General features: G+C 42.0%; 1 long non-coding RNA gene across 3 annotated transcripts in view; it reads left to right on the forward strand.

Annotated features, from left to right (window-relative positions):
* LOC114014675 (uncharacterized) overlaps positions 1–18,407 on the forward strand; it is a 268,275-nt gene that overhangs the window by 149,463 nt on the left and 100,405 nt on the right. For all 3 annotated transcript variants that reach the window (XR_008731533.1, XR_008731534.1, XR_008731532.1), the window contains 2 exons: positions 6,623–6,766; positions 14,215–14,284. This is a non-coding gene — a long non-coding RNA (uncharacterized LOC114014675). The remainder of the gene's footprint in view (positions 1–6,622; positions 6,767–14,214; positions 14,285–18,407) is intronic.

Consider the following 18,407-nt stretch of genomic DNA (forward strand, 5'->3'; position numbering starts at 1 on the left):
TCAACTCCTGCAGACGAAGTGAAAAAAAAATATTTTTTTTTGAAGATAGGAGAAAGGACATCATAGTGAGTGTAGGGAAATAAGAGAGAAACCAGTACTTCGAAGCCTGCAAGGAATTCCTGCAAGGAAGTGTGCAGGAAGCCAGGCAAGGCTGGATTTCCATTATCCAGGCTACTGGCTGACAGCTGGGGATTTGAAATAATCTACAGCTTTTTTGGGGGAACTTATTTAGACCTTGTAGACTTACTCTACTGGGAAATAGAGTGGTTCCCTTGTTAGAAAGAAGGTAAAATTATCTAGTCTGTCTTCTTAGGCACTGAGCCGGCGTCTCTGCTGTGATGCATCGTGCTTTTACATAGTGCAAGTACTGAATCCTTCTGCGTGTTTATTCTGTTGGTAAATATAATCCTAACTGGTATTACACAAACAGTTTCCAATCATAAATATAAGAAATATTTAGCAGCTGTGTCCCCCTGTAGGGAACTCAGTAGGACAGATGTCCACGGGTACTGGGATGCAGTGGAAGCGAAGTCTATGCACTGTATAGACAAGTCAGTATAACTCCGTTGAATTGTAGCACGGCAGGAGTGGCTTCAAGGAGGTTTCAGATGGCCAGGTCTGTTACACAGGGTGTCAGCAAAAGCTGTGGCGTGCTAGGCAAGGTCGGTTTTGGTGGGGGGAAATAATCATATAAGTGGATATATGAATATGTCATTCAATATTTAAGGACCACTGAGAATCTATTAGTCATCTTCAGCAGTCACCATGCCTTTTATTTTTTAAAGCAGGCATGTTTTCCGTACACTTTTATGACAATTTTTTGTTTCCTTTTAATGCTCTGTACATCTGGGAGGATATTCTACGTATGGCTTTCAGAGTAGGAATAATTCTGCAGGTTTCCCTTTATTCTCTGTACCTTCTGTTCTGATCACTCAGCTATGTTTGTACTTGAGTCCTGCCTGAGGAAAATCTAAGTTTTTTCCCAGTGGTGGTGGTGCTATTTTTTCTACACTTATGTTACAGATCAGAATTCTGTCCAATATCACCTTCAGTTTGACTTTTCTTTTAGCTTCTCTTGCAAAAAGTTGTCTGGTGTTTTTGGATATTTGTGAACTTCGGAAGAAAAGGCATTTCTCATCCGTATGTACTGCTAAAGCTTTTGCCCAGACTCGTGTCACCTTATGATTCTCTCTCTGCCATGTTATTTTCCTTGTTTTGGCATGTGCTCCCTTGTTCTGTTAGTATCCCTTTAGAGTGCTCTTACAAGAGGTCTTCTGATCACATCACCTTTAACTTTATACTTTTCTCTTTAGATTTCCCTTTACTTTCCACTACCTTAAACAAAAATAAACTTTATTTTTAAAGCTCTTAGCAGTCCACCTCTAGCTGTAATTCGTACAGTCTTTGGAGACTGACTCGTGCTCTCCCTTGGCCCCTGACGCCTGCCTGCCTCCCTCCCGGATTCGGTGTTTTAAAGTGGTGCTTCAGTGTTTGTGCTCTTTCATAGGAGAAATCCATCAGGATATGCAGGTCTCTCCCCAGTTCTACTTTTGCCATGATATCTGCAGAAAATTTGGATGCTGGTGATCAGAATTCGTTCAGTCCCTAGAGAAGGCCCATAGGTGAGGCGGGCAGATGGAATGAAAGCTTGGGCTGTGTTTCTACTGGGATCTATTTGATAAAATAGAATATTTCTTAAGGGATGGTCTACATCACTGTGTGGGGTAGTAGCCTTTGATACTGAGTCTGTTACAGCAGTTAAATATGTCAGGAAATGATGGGAAAAGGTCTGAAGATGCTCATACAATATTAATGCCTGGCTTTAGTCTGTAGGAAGTGGAAAAGGGAGAAGATGGAATAATGGATAATGGAAGGACAGCAAGAAAAAAGGGAGGGATAGAAATGATAGGGACATTAATTGGACAAACAGGACAGTTAAAAGGTTTGTGCCTATAACCTGACAAGGCAATTGGTTGTGGGCCAGTTAGAAACAAGAAAAAGGTTTGTACTTCAGTACCAGGTCTATAGGATAGAGGAATCTAAAAAACCAGTGAAGACAAATGTAGGGAAGAATATTATTCTGCTATGCATCTAATCTTGCTGATAAAGTAGTATTTAGTTGTTGTGTTCAGGAAGAACAGAAAAAAGAAGGTAGTAGGCTGTCCATGAGTGTTAATTATGTGAAAGATCATTAAAAAAGAACCAAAACAGACCAAAACACACATACACAAAACAACCAAAACCCAACCAGCTGACACACAACAGGAAAGGACATAGTGAGTACTAGAGTATCTGTTCTGGTTTTAGCAGCCAATGGTGAGATCATAGATGATCTAAACATGAGAAATAACTTCAGATCCAAGTGATCAGGAATTGATTTAGTTGAAATGACGGGAGGATGAGAAGTATGCCCTTAATTAAAAATTGCGTTTGCAAGACAGCAAACCTGAGTCTGTCAAACCACTAGCAAAGCAAGCCAGCTGCACTGGAGAGCTCAGGGGCCTGAACAGTGCAGAAACTGGAAGTTTTTACAAGTACTCCAGCAGCCTGGATTTGGTGTCCCAAGGGAGGAGAAAAAGTTATCGGGGAAAGGCTGACAGAAATGCCAGAATTCAGGCTGAATGGAAGCTAGCAAGGAATGTTTAGACACAGAGAAAAAGGATGTTAAGCCATATAAAAAAGTTCCAAACAGCAGGAGGGCTATTTTGTAGTGGTGCTGCTTGTGCAGGGATTAAGTTAGATGTAGCCTCAGTGTAAAAAAACACACAAACAAAGAAACCCAAACAAAAAACCAAACCCAACCAACCAACCAACAAAAAACCCCCCAACCACCACAGCACACCCATCACACATCACCTCAAAGAAACCTTCATGGTGACCGTCAGGAGAGAAAAATCTGAATGCGGTGGAAGCAAAGCTTCAGTATCGCAGTACTCCTGAATTGCATGGAAGTAGCTAACCTTGTACCCCCTAATTCCTAAATTGAAGGTATGACTGCAAGGATTTTTAGCAAATCCTTCAGCACCCACTGTCTGTCTATGTTTTGTGCTTAATTGTGTCAGCTACCCGGAGCAGAAGTAATTTTGTGTTGTCACACCTCTGGGTGCTGTGGTTATTGAGGGTTGTTAGGTCAATTCAGGAAGGTTTAAAATATATAGACCTTAGAAAAAACTTAAAGAGGGTGTGAAAAGAACTTTAAGTGTGTGATGCCATGTTAGGAAACTAAGTCAAGGGTTTATTTGGAGTTTTTCTGATTGAACAGAGAAGGGGGAGATGAGTTCAGCAGTTGTGCCTTTTGTGCTCTGGCAGAAGGCTGTGGCATTTTTGGGACACTCAAGGGGAGAATGTTGTGAGGCTGGTTGGGATAAAGTACAGAGTGAGAGATTTAAGCTGCTGAGACTGGAAGAAAGGGGCTGAAAGGGAGTGGTTGGGCTTGATACTCGGGAGGAGAGAAGGAAAGTCACAAGTGACTTTGAACGTGCTGTTGTAAGCATTGAAATCCCAACGTTGGTATTGGTTGTAGAGAGAGGAGGAAGTTTTGTAGGGAAGGCGTTTAGTGTTAGGGCAAATTAATTTATGTAGGTGACAAACTGTAAAACTTGAAAATTTGGAAGGTAAAATGAAGCATGTGTGTAAGTGCAGAGTAGGTGGCTTAGAAGGGGAAAAGATGTGTCAGACAACATGGTTTCATGACCTGCTCGGTCTGATTTAAGGCTCCTGGCCTGTACCCATCTCCTGTCCCTTACCACACATTCCTCCCCTTGCCCTCGTGTCAGATCACCTCAACATCCTTTGGCAATCTTGAAATGGTGTCTGAACCATCAGTGTGGAGGTGGGTGCTCAAGTCGTGACCTAAAGAGCTCACCCAACTGCTGAACTGAGCAGAGCAGCAGTGTGCCAGTGGCAGCGCTTTCAGAAGCACCCATCGATGTGGTGGGCTGCCCAGAAGAGAGAATGATCATTCACAAGAAAACCAGAGGCTGCTCTGAAACCTCCATGAGGATGAGATGTCAGAGCGATGGTGATGGTCAACAGTATCAAAAGAACCAGAAGGGCCAAGCAGGAGGGGGATAGAAGAAGATCCTTGAGATTTGCCCAGGAAGAGATCATGAATGACCCTGGCGAGAGCACTTTCATTCAAAGAGAAACAGCGGAAGCAGGGCTGGATGGGATCCAGTGTTCAGTTGGAGGAGAGGAAGCGAGTGGGTTGGCTTCAGCCTACGCTTGCAACAAGCTCGTAGATAAGGGAAAGGAGGAAAGGAGTAACTGAGTAACTGCTGGGATAGGTGGGGCTGTCATCTTGTCGATGTTGGAAAGGGAGGACGGAGTGAGAAGATAAAGGGGCAAACAGGGACTAAGCTTGGCTGAAGCAGAAACATGCAGTTGAAGACAAATGGAAGAGGTTAAAGAATCTCAGATGAATATAGCTAAATAGTCTATAGGTTCTGTATGGTGATACATCAGCAAACTGGGGTTTGGTGGGTTTTGGTTTTTTTTTTTGGTAGGAATTAGCAATTGGAGAATTCAGTTGGAAAAAAACAAAACCAGCAGCTTCATGCTTAATGAAAAATAAATTGGCCAAGCAAACTTTTTGCAGTTGTAACCGATGTGAAGCAGCAGCACATTGTTGCTTTCCTTTCCCTCTTTCCACCCCCACGGCCACGGCAGACAGCAGGGCATAGTGCCGACATGTGCTGGTGTTATAGTGGCTGCTACGGGGTTCGCTTGGCTCTGGAAAGCAAGCGGTGTGTCCAGCCTTCAGGGACCGCACAACCTAATTGTCTGGCTCTGGTCCAGCTGCTGATCGACCCAATAAACTCTAATGAATCTGGATTCCTGCAGTCTGATTTGCTTCCTTTCCCCGTTATGTGCCTTTCTCAGTCCATGAAGAGCTGAAACCTGAGTGCTGGCTTTGACAAAGGGAGTGAGAGAGGGGGGAAGGAGGGGAAGAAAAGGCAGATAACAGCCGAATGTAATCAGTGTTTTATTACCATCCCCAGGAAGTGGGAATGGCTTTAAAAAAAAGAATAGTAGTAGGTTGGAGCAAGGAAAGTTAGTTATGGTGAGGTTATTTGACAGGAAATTACAAAATACAAACAGACAGAAGAAACACATTTTAAAACAGGGTAGGAAATCTCAAGTTACTTCACTGTGTATATTGAAAAACCCCAAAGCAAAGGCTGAAAATAGCAGTTTAAACAAAAGCTATCTTATCTGATAAAGGCATTTCAAGCACAAAAGGAAATTTATATATTGGGTTGACAGTCTTAAAATAAACTGATTGTCGCGATAAACACCATAGATTTAATTGTGGGAAAAAATTGGGTTCATTTGTATGACCTGCAGATACAGTAAATTCCCATGTAAATTCATTCCTTTCCTTTCTTTGCACATTTCTTGTCTCCTAAGCAGCGTTTATCAGTGTTTTCCAGAAATTGTAAAGGTAGATTTATGCATGTAGGACGAGACTGATAAATATGTGCATATTTTAAAGATTTCCATGCAGACCAGCTAGGATTAATTTCCTATGCTACTGTGTGAAAGCATGTTAATGGTACTTCAGCAAGTACCATTCAGATTCAGAAAGATTTTGGCAGAAATAGATTGTTTTGAGATGAGAGTGAAAATTCCAGTACCAGTGATCAGAATTATTATTTTATTCATCTCTTTGTTGGTATACTTATGATATGCTCTTGATTACTTGGTGTGCCTTTTCACTTTCTGTGTGGAAAGGAAACCGTTCTGTTACTGCATCACCTCCATCCTGAGTCTGTAAAGCACTTACAAGTGTGAGGAGAGCAGAACTTGCTGGCGTGGGTCTCTTGTAGCCCTGCTGTAGGCACCAAAGCTGCAAAGAACAGCAAGGAGGACCTTTCTGGTACCCAGACTGTCATGGAGTCTTCTGTTACCAACAAAGTTATCTTCAAAGGAAAGGGGCTGATTTTTGATTATTTTTTTTTTAAGCAAATGCTGCTCAATTGCCAGTGTTCTCCTTACCATTTTTCTTTGAATTTTACTGCCAAGACTTTTAAATAAATATTGCATCCTTATAGATATGTGCCCTTCTAGTGAGATAGTTTATGTATTATAGGGTTGGTACAATCAGATTTGCTGGGCAGGAGGCAGCAGGAAGAAGGGGAAGAAGTAACTCAGTTGTGCAAATGATAAATTATTTCTGTTAAGAGATATCAAACACCATGAGGCAAATATCTTGCTTGCTCTTGACTGAAGCAGTAACAAGAAGCATTAAGGGGTTTATAGATACACCTGTCTGGAACTCTGCGTTCCTCCCCTCTCCCTGCTCATCAGGCTGCGTATCTGACAGTGTGGCAGGCACATCTGTGACCTGGTGCCTCATCGTTCCTGCTCAGCCCTGGGACACATGTACTTTTGGGTTGCTTTTCCCAGTGAATTTGTCCTCTGTTCCTGTGACATGCTATTGCTCACACTGTGGAGCCTTCATCATCTATGAATACGGCACAATAAAGTCTGGTAAGAGGGCACTCGCTGAGGTATTAGGAGTTAGTGATGCTTCTCCTCAGCTAAGGTGCAGCGTGGCATCCTTGTCGCTGAGTTAGGTAAGTGGTTGCTTTCATCTGCATTTTCTCTTTCCCTTTTACAGGTGATTCAGGTATGCCTGGAAAGCTCTTGAAGACCAGAGGGCTCAGAATTATCTGACCTCAGGAGGCTCAGAGCATCACTGAAGCCTAGCACAAAGGCGAGTTCACATCACCTTGCATTGAGGGACACACGACTACAAGGCCAGGTATGTCTTATTGCTGGAAACTCTTGCTAGGAGTCCTATAAAACTGTCAAGATCTGATGGGTCCATAAGGGTTTTTGCTCTGTTTAACAAAGAAATATCACTTGTCAACGGACCATGAGGATCAGGTTGCAATATAAATATTCTGAACCTGTGATCGCTGGGTTTTGCACTCAAAATAAATAGAAGTGACACCTGTGTAGGAAAGAAGCTGATCTTTTTCCTATTGATTTATGACTTATTTAAGTGACCTCCTACTTTAACAGGATTTCATAAGTCAACTGGGAGACTTCGTGAGGGAAAGTTGTGGGAGGAAAGTAGCTTCCTCCTTAAGAGGAGGGCATTGGTGTTGCTATGAATCACTAATCCAAAACAGAGTATTTAAAAAGAAAGAAAGAAAGAAGCTGAAAGCAAATAAAATAAGAAATGGAGCTAAAATACCTTTCCAAGAAGCATGTATTGAGTCCATGGAAAAACTAGGAATAGAATCAGTCATTCTTGACTGACTCATTTTTTTTTCTTGTTAGATTTCAGGTGTTGGATTTTTTTTTCTGAAACCTTCTACAGTTAATCCCCAATACAATTCTGAAATGTAGATGTGGTACTTTTGTAGAAGGAGATCAATAAAATGTAGAGTCCCATAGCCAGCTCTCCAGAATGCTATTGGAAGTAGTGGGAACTTGTGTTTTTCCCATCTGTTTTTTTCAGCACTGATCAATACAGACTGCCATAGCTGATAGAAGATTTTCTTAGTGTTAAATAGCATGCTTGAAAATTAGCATCTCTGAAGAACACCAAGATCACTAAAAAAATTAAATTCTGGCTGTTTCTATGAAGTATCTGTAACAATCAACTTTCCTCTTTTTAAAATTGAGACATGTATGAATGAGATGTAAGGAGATGCCTTCAGCACAGGTGATCACGATGATACATCATTTTGGTTCTGTATTACTGCTATTTTATAACTATTATGTTACATATGCTGAAAAAGGAAAATGAAGTTGTGGAGATGCAGTTATGGCCCTATAACAATCCTTAGCAGAGGCTAATCCTGTCTGTGCCTGGGTAGCAAGCAAGTCCTTTGCTGATGGTGCATTAATGTTAGCTTTAACTTTTTAGCCAAAATAGAAAGCAGTTGCCAAAGTTAGGACACACAACCATTTTGAAAGTTTACTTTAACACAGTTTTACTGTATTTTGCCTTCATAATGATGCTAAAATGGATGGACTTTTTTTTTTTAACACTATTTTACATTAAACTGAAAGTGGGAAGACTACTTCGGGAAAATTCTGCTTGCTGATTTTGAAAGGTATGTACATGAAGCTCATTGGGACTACTGGGAGTAGATAAAGGCTAGGTCAAAAAATAAAGTTAGTCTTATCTTCCTGGCTGTGTTTATACGAGTTGCTTAAGCAAGTCTGTGCCATGGAGTGTGTTTTCTTGGTGACAGAACTGAGACTCTGTGTGTAGGTGACTGCCTTGAGATAAGAGCACACTGGTGAGAACTGGGGTAGGGACCCAGCTTCCCAACAGGACAGTGTTGTTCATGCCTAATCCCCTGGGAAATGCTCCAATCACGAAAGGTGCTTCTGCAAGGCTGAAAGACCTACCAGCTGGATTTGGGGATTTGTAGGTCTGTTCAGCATTCTAAAATATGGCTCATTTATTGAACTCGTGTTCTTGCATCTTCGAAACTCCACTGTGAGTAAAGTTTGAACTAATTAACCAGGAACAGATGTAAACCATATTCTTATCTGAACCATATGTTATCCTTGTAGTTTATCTGTACTTGTTTCCTTTGAAAACAATGAAGGCTGAACGTATATTTTGCATGTATATGGTTTTAGTTTTGCAATGTTTTTATGGTTTCCAAATATAGACAGTAGTGCAGTTTGTTTCAAGGTGTTTTGAATACAGTACATGGCACATTTCCAGCTTCTTTCTAATCAGTCACTGGCTGGCTTTCTTTAAAATTTAATTTAAAATATGAAGTGAGTATTTTGCAGAAGCAGTTAATACAGCCTCAGTCTAGGACTGCAGTCTCTAGAGATTGGGTGGTATTTGTGATCTTTGCTCTTGCAGAGGAAGAATTCTGTGAAATTGTGTTGCTCCGTGTTACAAAACTCAGTTTCTTTTGAGCACTTACAGTTTGACTTTTTTTTTTTTTTTTTTTTTTTTAGGGGGGGAAGGTTGACAATAAAGTTGAATTTAATTTGAAGCCTCAGGAGACAGAAGTTTTACAAAAAATAAATCCATAAATCTATTTTTTAAAAATGCAAGGTATTCAGACCATTCTCCTTCCTGTTTTGTTGGCTGAATTAGCTTGAACGTTTGTGCATGAACAGTGTTACTGCACCTTCACAGTGATGAAAAGATTTTTCCTCCGGGGGCTTACTCAGTAGGGCCACAGTCTTGCAACTTGTGATGGGACAGGGAGGTGCTTTTCTCTGTTGTGGGACATTGGCAATTCATTTTATTGGTTGTGCAAGGCAGAAGTACTTCTAAAAGTCTCCTTTTTATTCCCGGCCCCTTCATGTGAAAGCTCTGCAGTTTGGCCTAAGGGAAATAGGCTACAAAAGGAGGTATCAAAATTTTGCAGCTTCTCCTATAGTGTGTTGATGTTGCTCCTTGAACCCAGCCCGAGGGAGCCATTAGGGCGATCACCTGGCAGCTGACGAGGAGAAGGGGAAGAGTGAAGTTTCCATAGCACGCTCAGACTGTAACAGCCACGGGACCTGTGCTTCTCGTTAAAACACAGCTTCAGAATTACCATGTTCAAACTTAGTAACACTTAAAATATATATTTACATAATGTTATGTAAGAGTTTTCTAAGTAGTGTATTAAAAATCATGGGGTATTACTTAAAATATTTTAACTGCCTATAACATTTTCTCAGTTAATAGCCAAGTATAGAGATTGTTTTCTTATGGATTGGTTTAAATTAAAAAGTAGACAATACATTTTCTAATGTTATCTTTTTTCCAAATATTGATTTTGAATTGAAGTAGATACAAAGATCAGGTCCTTTTTTCTCAGAATCACAGAATGGTTTCAGTTTGAAGGGACTTTAAAGATCATCTGGTTCCACCCCCCACTGCTGTATGCAGGGACACCTTCCATGAGACCAGGTTGCTCCAAACCCCATCCCACCAAGCCTTACTTTTTATTCCTAGGTTCTCTAGTTAATCCACTAAACACAAGCTAATTTTGTTGTATAATGGTATAACACAAACCATAGACTAAACAATATAGGCATATAAAACTGGTATTGAAGGGGGGGAAAAATATATATATACACTGTGTATGTTTTAACTGGAATAAATGCTACTGTCAGGGGAAGGCTGCATTAGAAAATGATTTTTTAAATGCTGAATACTGATGCATAGTAGAACAATGAACTATCCTTAGTATTTACAAAATTACAAATTATCCCAGCATACTAGATATTTGACTTTTTTCAGGCAATCGTGTACAAATGTTGTGACAGAGGTGGTCATAAATTAACAACAAATGCAGATTTCAGCAGAAATGTCAGCAAATTCTACATGACTTGTAGCTATCAAATGCCTGTGCTACACGTTTTCTGTGTGAATGTACTAAACTGGTTGGTGTTTCATAGACAGCTGCAGTGGAACTGGTATTCACTAACGTGCTTTTTATCTATGCTCTTGTCTGTTCCACTTAAAGCTACCTGCTGGTGACCTTGTGTTACCAGCTTACACTCTGAGTCTAGAATGGCTTCACCTTTCTCTTCTTGCTCAAGCTTAAGCACAGGCTTTAGTCTTTGAGAGCTCAGTCTTATCATAAAACCCTCAACTCATTTTTGCTGCTTTAGTTTCCACATTGTTCTTCTGGGTGGGAGATGCTCAGACCTGGGTTTCTTCCTGATTTTGCTCCCAGGTAATGCATGTCAATTTTACTCTGCTGCTGAAACAGTCAAACGTAAAAAGCAAGTAGCGTCTGAAATATACTCACAGTCTCCTAACAAGCCTGAATCTTGTGTCAGGCTTGTGTGTTATATTAAAATCAGGCTGAGCTGAATTCTTGAGATAAGTTTATGTCCCCAAGCAAATATTCTTTTTCTTTTTTATCTACTCAAACCAAGGCGTGTTTTAGTTTTGTGTAATATGTAACGAGAAGAAAGTGGGTAGAACATTATATATGAAGACACAGCTACTATGAGTGATATGAATTAAGACTTCGATGGGAGCCGATGTCCTGAGCAGAAAGGACCATGTAGGTATGACTCTTCTCCAGCAGTTTTGGGATCAGTGGGATCTAACGGCTGGCCTGTAAGCTCAACAGTGGCTAGTGATTTAAACCCAGCCTCTTTAAAACCAGTGACTGATAGAATTTGAAACATCGGAGTCGGACAAATGATAACAGATAAATGCCAGGATACTGGCTTATGTGTCTCCCTGCTCGGTTCCTTACAGCCTCTCCTTCCAGGCATCCTGCCTAGCCACGGGGGAAACACCTTCAGCCAGCGCTCGGTTTGGGTTTATCTTGTACCTGCATTCACTGGTACTGTCAGCTGCACGACAAACACTCCGGGCAGTTTCAAGAGTCTTCCTCAGAGATCCACAAACCCAAAGTAGCCTGTTTCTGGTGTGGTAGCACCTTGGGAATGAGGAAGAAAGAAAGTCAGCTTCAGTGTACGGCTGCTGTTAATGATGAACCCCCTTTTCCTGGGTGAAGAATATGGGGAGTCCTGCAAAGACTGGAGGAGCTGTCTGGGTTTGCAACCAACACAGGGGGATTAGTGAATTCAGAGGGGGCTTTCCCAGGCTGCCTGGAAAGCCAGGAAGAACTGGTCATGGAATGAAAGGCACTGCAATCCTGAGTATAGGATGGACCCACCTGTCCTTGCTGTATGATTTGAATTGGGTTGAAGTAACTGCATCAGGTTTTTGAAGGCATGGAGGAAGGCATCTTCCACTAATGTGCTCACAGTCTGTAAGAGACCTTTTGCAGAACTGGGAACAGATTTTGGGTCACTTCTGAAAAACAGATCAGCATTGGACTTTAATGAGCAGCCTGTTTGGTTACAGCTGCTGAACACAACATGTGTGCTGCCTTGCATATGGTGAGGCTATATCCAGCTGTAGTTCTCATGGAAATACTGTGGATATTGGAATGGAAGCAGAAACTCCTTTATTTTTGTAGTACTGTAATGCTGAAAGTTTTTTTTTCCACCACAGCAGCTCTGTCTCCGTACCTGCCTCTTAGGAAAGTTTAACACAGTTTGGAGCTGTTTTCACTTGTAGTGGAGAAAGGTAAACCCTGAGTAAGTGTAGCCATTTTTTGGAAGGCTAGGTAAGATGCCAGGCGGTCTCGTGTACAATTTTGCCAGGTTTAGACACTGGGGAAAGAATCAAACTGTGGAAGAAGCTGTTGTACTAGAAACTGTATAAATATATACAACCAGCATGTAAAAGTTTTAAATTATTTTTAAATGAGGTCGGATTTGTTTGAGTGAATTACATTTAACAGGGAAAGATGAAAGGTGGTCCCCACTGCTTAAATGAACACAGTCCAAAGTCTTTTTTGATCTCTGATGGTATGCTCTCTTGGCATACTCCTGGCTCTGTAGTGAGGAGGTCCTTGCAGCTTGCTCCAACTTTAGCCACCTACTGTTGCTTTCTGTTCTGCCCGTCCTGAGCTTCTGGGATCTTTCCCGCTTGGATTGAAGTGTGAACTGAGCATGTGGTATTATTTCTTCTCCTTTTCACTGCCCCAGCTCACCTAGCTGAAGAAAGATGAGAGACATAAACCAAGAAACCTTAGTGGTGTACTAGTGGTGGAGACAGCAAATCCTAGCATCATTTAGGTTGGAAAAAAACTTTAAGATAATAGAGTCCAACTGTTAAGCCAGCACTACCAAGGCCACCACTAAACCCTGTCCCCAAGTGCCGCATCAACGCATTTTTTAAACGCCCCCAGTGCGGGTGCCCCCTCCCCGGGCAGCCTGTGCCGGTGCCTGACCACCCTCCCAGGGAAGAAATGTCCCCTCACCCCCACCCTAACCCTGCCCTGGCGCAGCTCGAGGCCGTTCCCTCTGCTCCTGTCGCTCCTTCCCTGGGAGCAGAGACCGACCCCCTGCCCACAGCCCCCTGTCAGGCAGCTGTAGGGAGCCATCAGGGCCCCCCCGAGCCCCCTCCTCTCCAGGCTGCCTCCCCCCTCAGCCTCTGCCCCAGCCCCTGCCCGGCTCTGGACACGCTCCAGCCCCTCAGCGTCCCTCTGGCAGCGAGGGGCCCAGAGCTGAGCCCAGGGCTCCTGGGGACCCCATACCGCTGGCCTCGGCCCCTGGGCCCGGCCTGCCCAGCCCCCGCAGAGCCTCCTGCCCCCAACACATCAACACTGCCCCAGCTGGGGCCACCTGCGGCTCATGGAGAGTGCTGGAGGGTGCTCGCAGGTGGGCCTCAGCACTGAGCCCCAGGGAGCACCACTTGTGACTGGCACCAACTGGATTTAACCCCATTTAACTGTTTGGGTCCTGCCATCTACCCAATGCTTTACCCAGTGAAGAGTATACCCGTCCAAGCCATGAGCACCCAGTTTCTCAAAGAGAATGCTCTGGGAAACTGTGTTGAAGGCTTTACTGAAGTCTAGGTAAAGAAGATTCACAGTCTTTCCTTCATCCACTAATTGGGTCACTGTCGTAGAGGGAAATCAGGTTAGTCAGGCAGGACCTGCCTTTCATAAATCCATGCTGAATCATCCGGTTGCCCCGCATGTGCTGCATAATGACACTTAGGGAGAGCTACTCCATAACCTTCCCCAGCACCCAGGTCAGACTGATATGTCTGCAGTTCCCCAGATCCTCCTCCTGCCCTTCTTGCAGATGGGCATTGCATTCCTGAACCTCCAGTCAGCCGGGACCTCCCTGGTGAGCCAGGCTGCTGAGAAATGGTGGAGCTCGGCGAGCACCCACCAGCTCCCTCAGTCCCTCGGGTGGATCCCACCCAGACCCACAGCCTGGTGTGTTTCTCAGTGGTGCAGCAGGTTGCTGGCCATTGCCCCTTGGGTTATGGGGGCTTCACCCTGCTCCTGTCCATGTCTTCCAGTTCAGGGGGCTGGGTACCCCGAAAACAACTGGTCTTACTACTAAGGACTGAGGCAAAGAAGGCAGGATGTACCTCAGCCTTTTCCTCAGCCTTTGTCACTGTGTTTCCCCCTGCACCCAATAAAGGATGGATGTTCTCTGAAACGTGACTTTCTCTGAAAGCCGTAGGGCACAAATCCCTACTGGGCTTCGGTGTCTCTGCTGTTGTGTCTGTGGTTTTGTGGCTTAATTTCTTTTACACCTTTGTAATGTTACTTTGTTTGGAGAATTTCTCTCCTTCCACTGGCACCATCTTTGTCTCTTCACATCTTATGTGCAATACAGTTTAAAAGCAGAATGTTTTCATGTGATCAGGGGATCGTGATTGTATTCCTCATTTCCTAGGGGCCTGCTCTGAGACCTGTGGGCATGATCCACGTGTGCTACCGACCCTGACTCAAATGGTGCGACAAATGTAAGTATTTTGAAGAAACTTGGCCCTGCAAGCCTCTGTTTGTGCACTTGGAGTTAACAGATGCTTTAATATCCCTGTGTCATGCCCCCCCTTCTGTAATGTGCATACAATGATATCATTCACTTCATCGCACAAAGATGATGTGAAAATGAATCACTTAATGTTTGTAATGCATTCAGATGTTGTTGTGATGAGCACTGTAGGAAAACCCACAAGCAAATGAATAATTCATTGTTCAAATCGGGCTCTGAATAGTACACAGTAAACAAGACATGGGACTTCATACTGAATAGTAAGAGTAAGGCCAAATAATGATCACTGGTTCAATTATCACTTCATTCAGAGTATTGAAAGGGAATGGGATCCTGTGGAAGAAGCGTGGTTGCGTCCTAAGGGATTGTACGTTAGTCTACGATTGCAAAGGATAACAAAGATAAAATAGTTTCTTTTTCATTTATTTTTTTCTTACTGCCAGTGACCTTTAATACTAGTTATGATGTATGTTTTGGAACAAATATAAAGAGATTTAGGCTTTTTAAACTGTCTAATTTTAAGTCTATAGGTCTTCCCTTACAATGAGGTGATAGTATTTGGGAATCCTATTCTCTTCCTGAATTGTATTTTCATTGTTTCCTGCCACCCAGTGAATCTTTTCATTGTTGGTGCTCAAGCATCAGATGAAGGATATAACACCGTCTCTGGATATAGTTTTTTCATTTGGATTTTATGTCTTGATACAAAATGATCGTAAGAGAAGCTAATGGAAGAGGAGAGTTAAACTTTCCCCTGCGTACCAGCTGCAAGATAAGGGTTGGTTTTGATGGAATCGCAGGTACTGGAATAGCTTGTTCCTGTGTTCAACCTTGTGACCTTCCTTCAGTTGATAGCTCTGAATGTTTACATTTTGAGGGTGAAAAAGAAAACCAAGGGAGATGTTTGAAACTACACTACACAAAAATATCTCAATAATTCAGGCTGACTGATAGCTCCTCTAGTAACCAAAGTCACCTACCATTTTTTATAGTCCTAGGGCATAAGCCATCCATAACATATAATCAATTCTGCTCTGCAGATGGAACTGATGTTTTTTTCCCAGGCATCCCCTCCCTACTTCCCTAAGCTGAATCTTTAAAAATCAATTCATGTAATTTGATCAATTTAAAATACTGAATACACTGAGGTAATTATACTGAACTTCTTGCATTTCACTGCTTCCAGGGACAAGACAGCTATTGACAGTGCAGCATTAAAGATAAAGCAGCATTTCCATGAAAACAGTTGTGATTTACATTTGACATTTTTTAAACCTTTTACCTGTTCTTGAAGTAGCTTTTGCAGAATGGTGATTTATAGTTTAAATGAGGGCTTCATCTTTTTCTCTTGAAGTGAGCAGTCTTCAGTCTGTTTATCAGTCCCTAAGGATGAATTTTGTATTATAAAACCACCTAAGTGCTGCGCTGTTAGTTTAATTTAGCAAAAGCGTGTGTCATCTCAGCTTTCTGTTTATTTCCAGTAAAAATCTTTTTCCAGGTTTGGAATATACATGTTTAACAAGATGTGGTTAGTCATTACAGTGGTGACGAGTCCAAAATGTGATTTCAGTGGTCACTGACATCCATTGGGTGCTTCCATAAAGCTGTTCATTGAGAGATCATGACCAGTATCAAGGCATTTAGGGAGGCCTCTGTAATTGGCAGAAAGTCCCTTAGGGTCTAATTTTTCAGGAATCCTGAAGTCTAACCATGCTGTCCTGTCTTTGGGCCAAGCATATCAGTCACCTTTGGGGGCAGACTGAGATTCTTAGCTTTTTCTTGAGACTACTACCCCTTATGAAATTACCAGCATTCCCAATGAAGTTTGTAAATATGTCCTATTTATTTCTGGTGTAAGGTATCCTTTCTATTTAGATAAGTATTGATGTAAGCTGCATGCATATTTAAAACAATCTGGAACGACCACATACTCAGTTGTTGATGTGCTTTTAAGAACGTTGTGTATTTGTGTGAAATTTGTGAATTGGGAATCACTGTTGTACAAGACCTCACAAAACTCAGAAGACCAGTTTGTTTTTCTTCTTTTGTGGCTCCTGTCCCCCTGCTTTTCCCCTCTTTGGCTTCACAATTTACGTGCAAGACCACTGAGCACAAACATGTCCAAGAGACAACCGCAGCCCATGATGGTACAATACCACTACTAAGTATGATAAATAGCAGTTGTGGCACACCTGTGTTTAAAAACAAAACCAATTCATGTTTGAAAAGCAATCCTGTATTTGACGCTCTTGGAACAATTTAACAAAATGCTGGTACTTCAGAATATGAGGGCAAATTTTGATGAAAACCCCTGCAGAATAGCTGAGTGATTGGAAGCAAATACAGGATCCGATATAAAAGGATAAATCTGCATTTTAGGGTTGTAAAGAAATATGAACCATAAGTACATTAGCAAGCTGACAAATGTAATGAAAGGAGGAGACTTTTTTTCCTAGATTCCAAAGCTGGCAAAGAACAGTAAACACACCTTTTATGTTTTTTACTTTAGAGCATGTAATCCTTATTATTCTATAGCAGATAGAAAACTTGCAAATGATGAACTTATCTTTTGCAAAGATGGGCAAATTATTATGCCTGGAGGTTGATACATCCAGGGCATCGTAAGTGCAGTGTCACTGGCCTTCTACAAGAGAAGAGTTTTGGATGTTAAATGGTATTTGCTTCTGTCTCTGTCAGCATTTTGTTAGGGTCCTGCATAATTTTTAATCTGAGTTCATAGTGAATCTAATACTTCATCCATCTCACAGCCAAAGGTGGATTTCAAAAGGTGGAGCCAAAAGTTTGGAGGTATTTGAAACAATTTATGATGAGATTTGAAGCTCGGAGGCAGAAGGCAGTGAAGTTTAGGTACCTGAAGCAGTGCATGCACCTCTGTCTTCTGATGCCAGTCAGGGTCTGACTTAGTTCTTTGCACTTTTTACCCAGGGATCTCAAAGCATGTTATAACTAATGAATTAATCTTGGCAGCAATGTTAAAGATGTATGTAAGCTACTATGTGCTTATTTTAGGCCTTCATGAACGGAAACATAAATCAACTTGTCTTGCACTGCATGCAGAAGTAGTGTCAGGAACAGAAACTAAAGGTCTCCTTTCTCCTTGTGCTTGGTTGACCCACGAGTGTGAGAAGGCTCATTCAGGCACGCAGAATTATGCATGCTGTCAAAAGTACTTCTGCACTCCTTCTTTAGCCTACATCCCAAAGAAAACATGACTTTTCCGTTTTGGTTTTTTTTTTTTTGTTCCTTCCCCTCCCCGCCCCCTGCCTCATCTCTTCCCCCAGTAACCTTTCCTTGTCTTATCTAATTACAGGAGGGATGGGCAGGGCTGGAGGTGGAAGCACTAAAAATGTTATGAGATAAGGGACTGGCTGGAGAAGGAAGATCAGTTAGTCCTTTCTGAGAGATGTGGGTGCCTACCATGTCTCTGCTTTGTTTGACCTGAGAACTTGGCTGAACTTCTTCAACCATGGCTCAGGATTTACCATAGTAGGGGCTGCCTCTGTGCCCAGCCGGCAGTTAGGTGGTGGGGAGGGATGTGGGGGGACATTTTCGAAATGATGTCACTGGGAGAAGGGTTGCTGGGAATTTGAATTGGCCATATATTAGAATGAAACTTAGGTTTTATTACTGGCACTGCTTACAGAAGAACTTGAAGCTATTCTTTCTGTCTGTAATAATTCTAGCATACTTGGGAAAGTATTGTTAGAATTTTCAATAGCTTGTCAATTAAAAAAACCTCATTTTATTTCCAGCTACAGTTGATAAAAGCAGAAACTTATATAAAATATCAGAGTCTAAGTCCTTTCAAGGGAGTGTTTCTTTAAATAAATACATAACAGCATCTCAGACTCCAAGAGTGGGGTTATTTTTGGTTGGTGTGGTTGGGTTTGTTTTTTTTTTTTTTTTTTTTTTTAAATCTTCTAAGTGAGTGTCCTTTGCAGTTATGTCTTTCATCTCATGGGAACTGCCTGCTCCTTCTTTTAATCCCAAAACACCATCAAAGTCAGTTGGAAACAAACAAACAAACAAACAAATATATATATCTGCAACCTCCAAAATAAAAGCTCAGT

Source organism: Falco cherrug, chromosome 3, assembly GCF_023634085.1.
Source record: "Falco cherrug isolate bFalChe1 chromosome 3, bFalChe1.pri, whole genome shotgun sequence".
In the NCBI taxonomy this organism is placed as follows: domain Eukaryota; kingdom Metazoa; phylum Chordata; class Aves; order Falconiformes; family Falconidae; genus Falco; species Falco cherrug.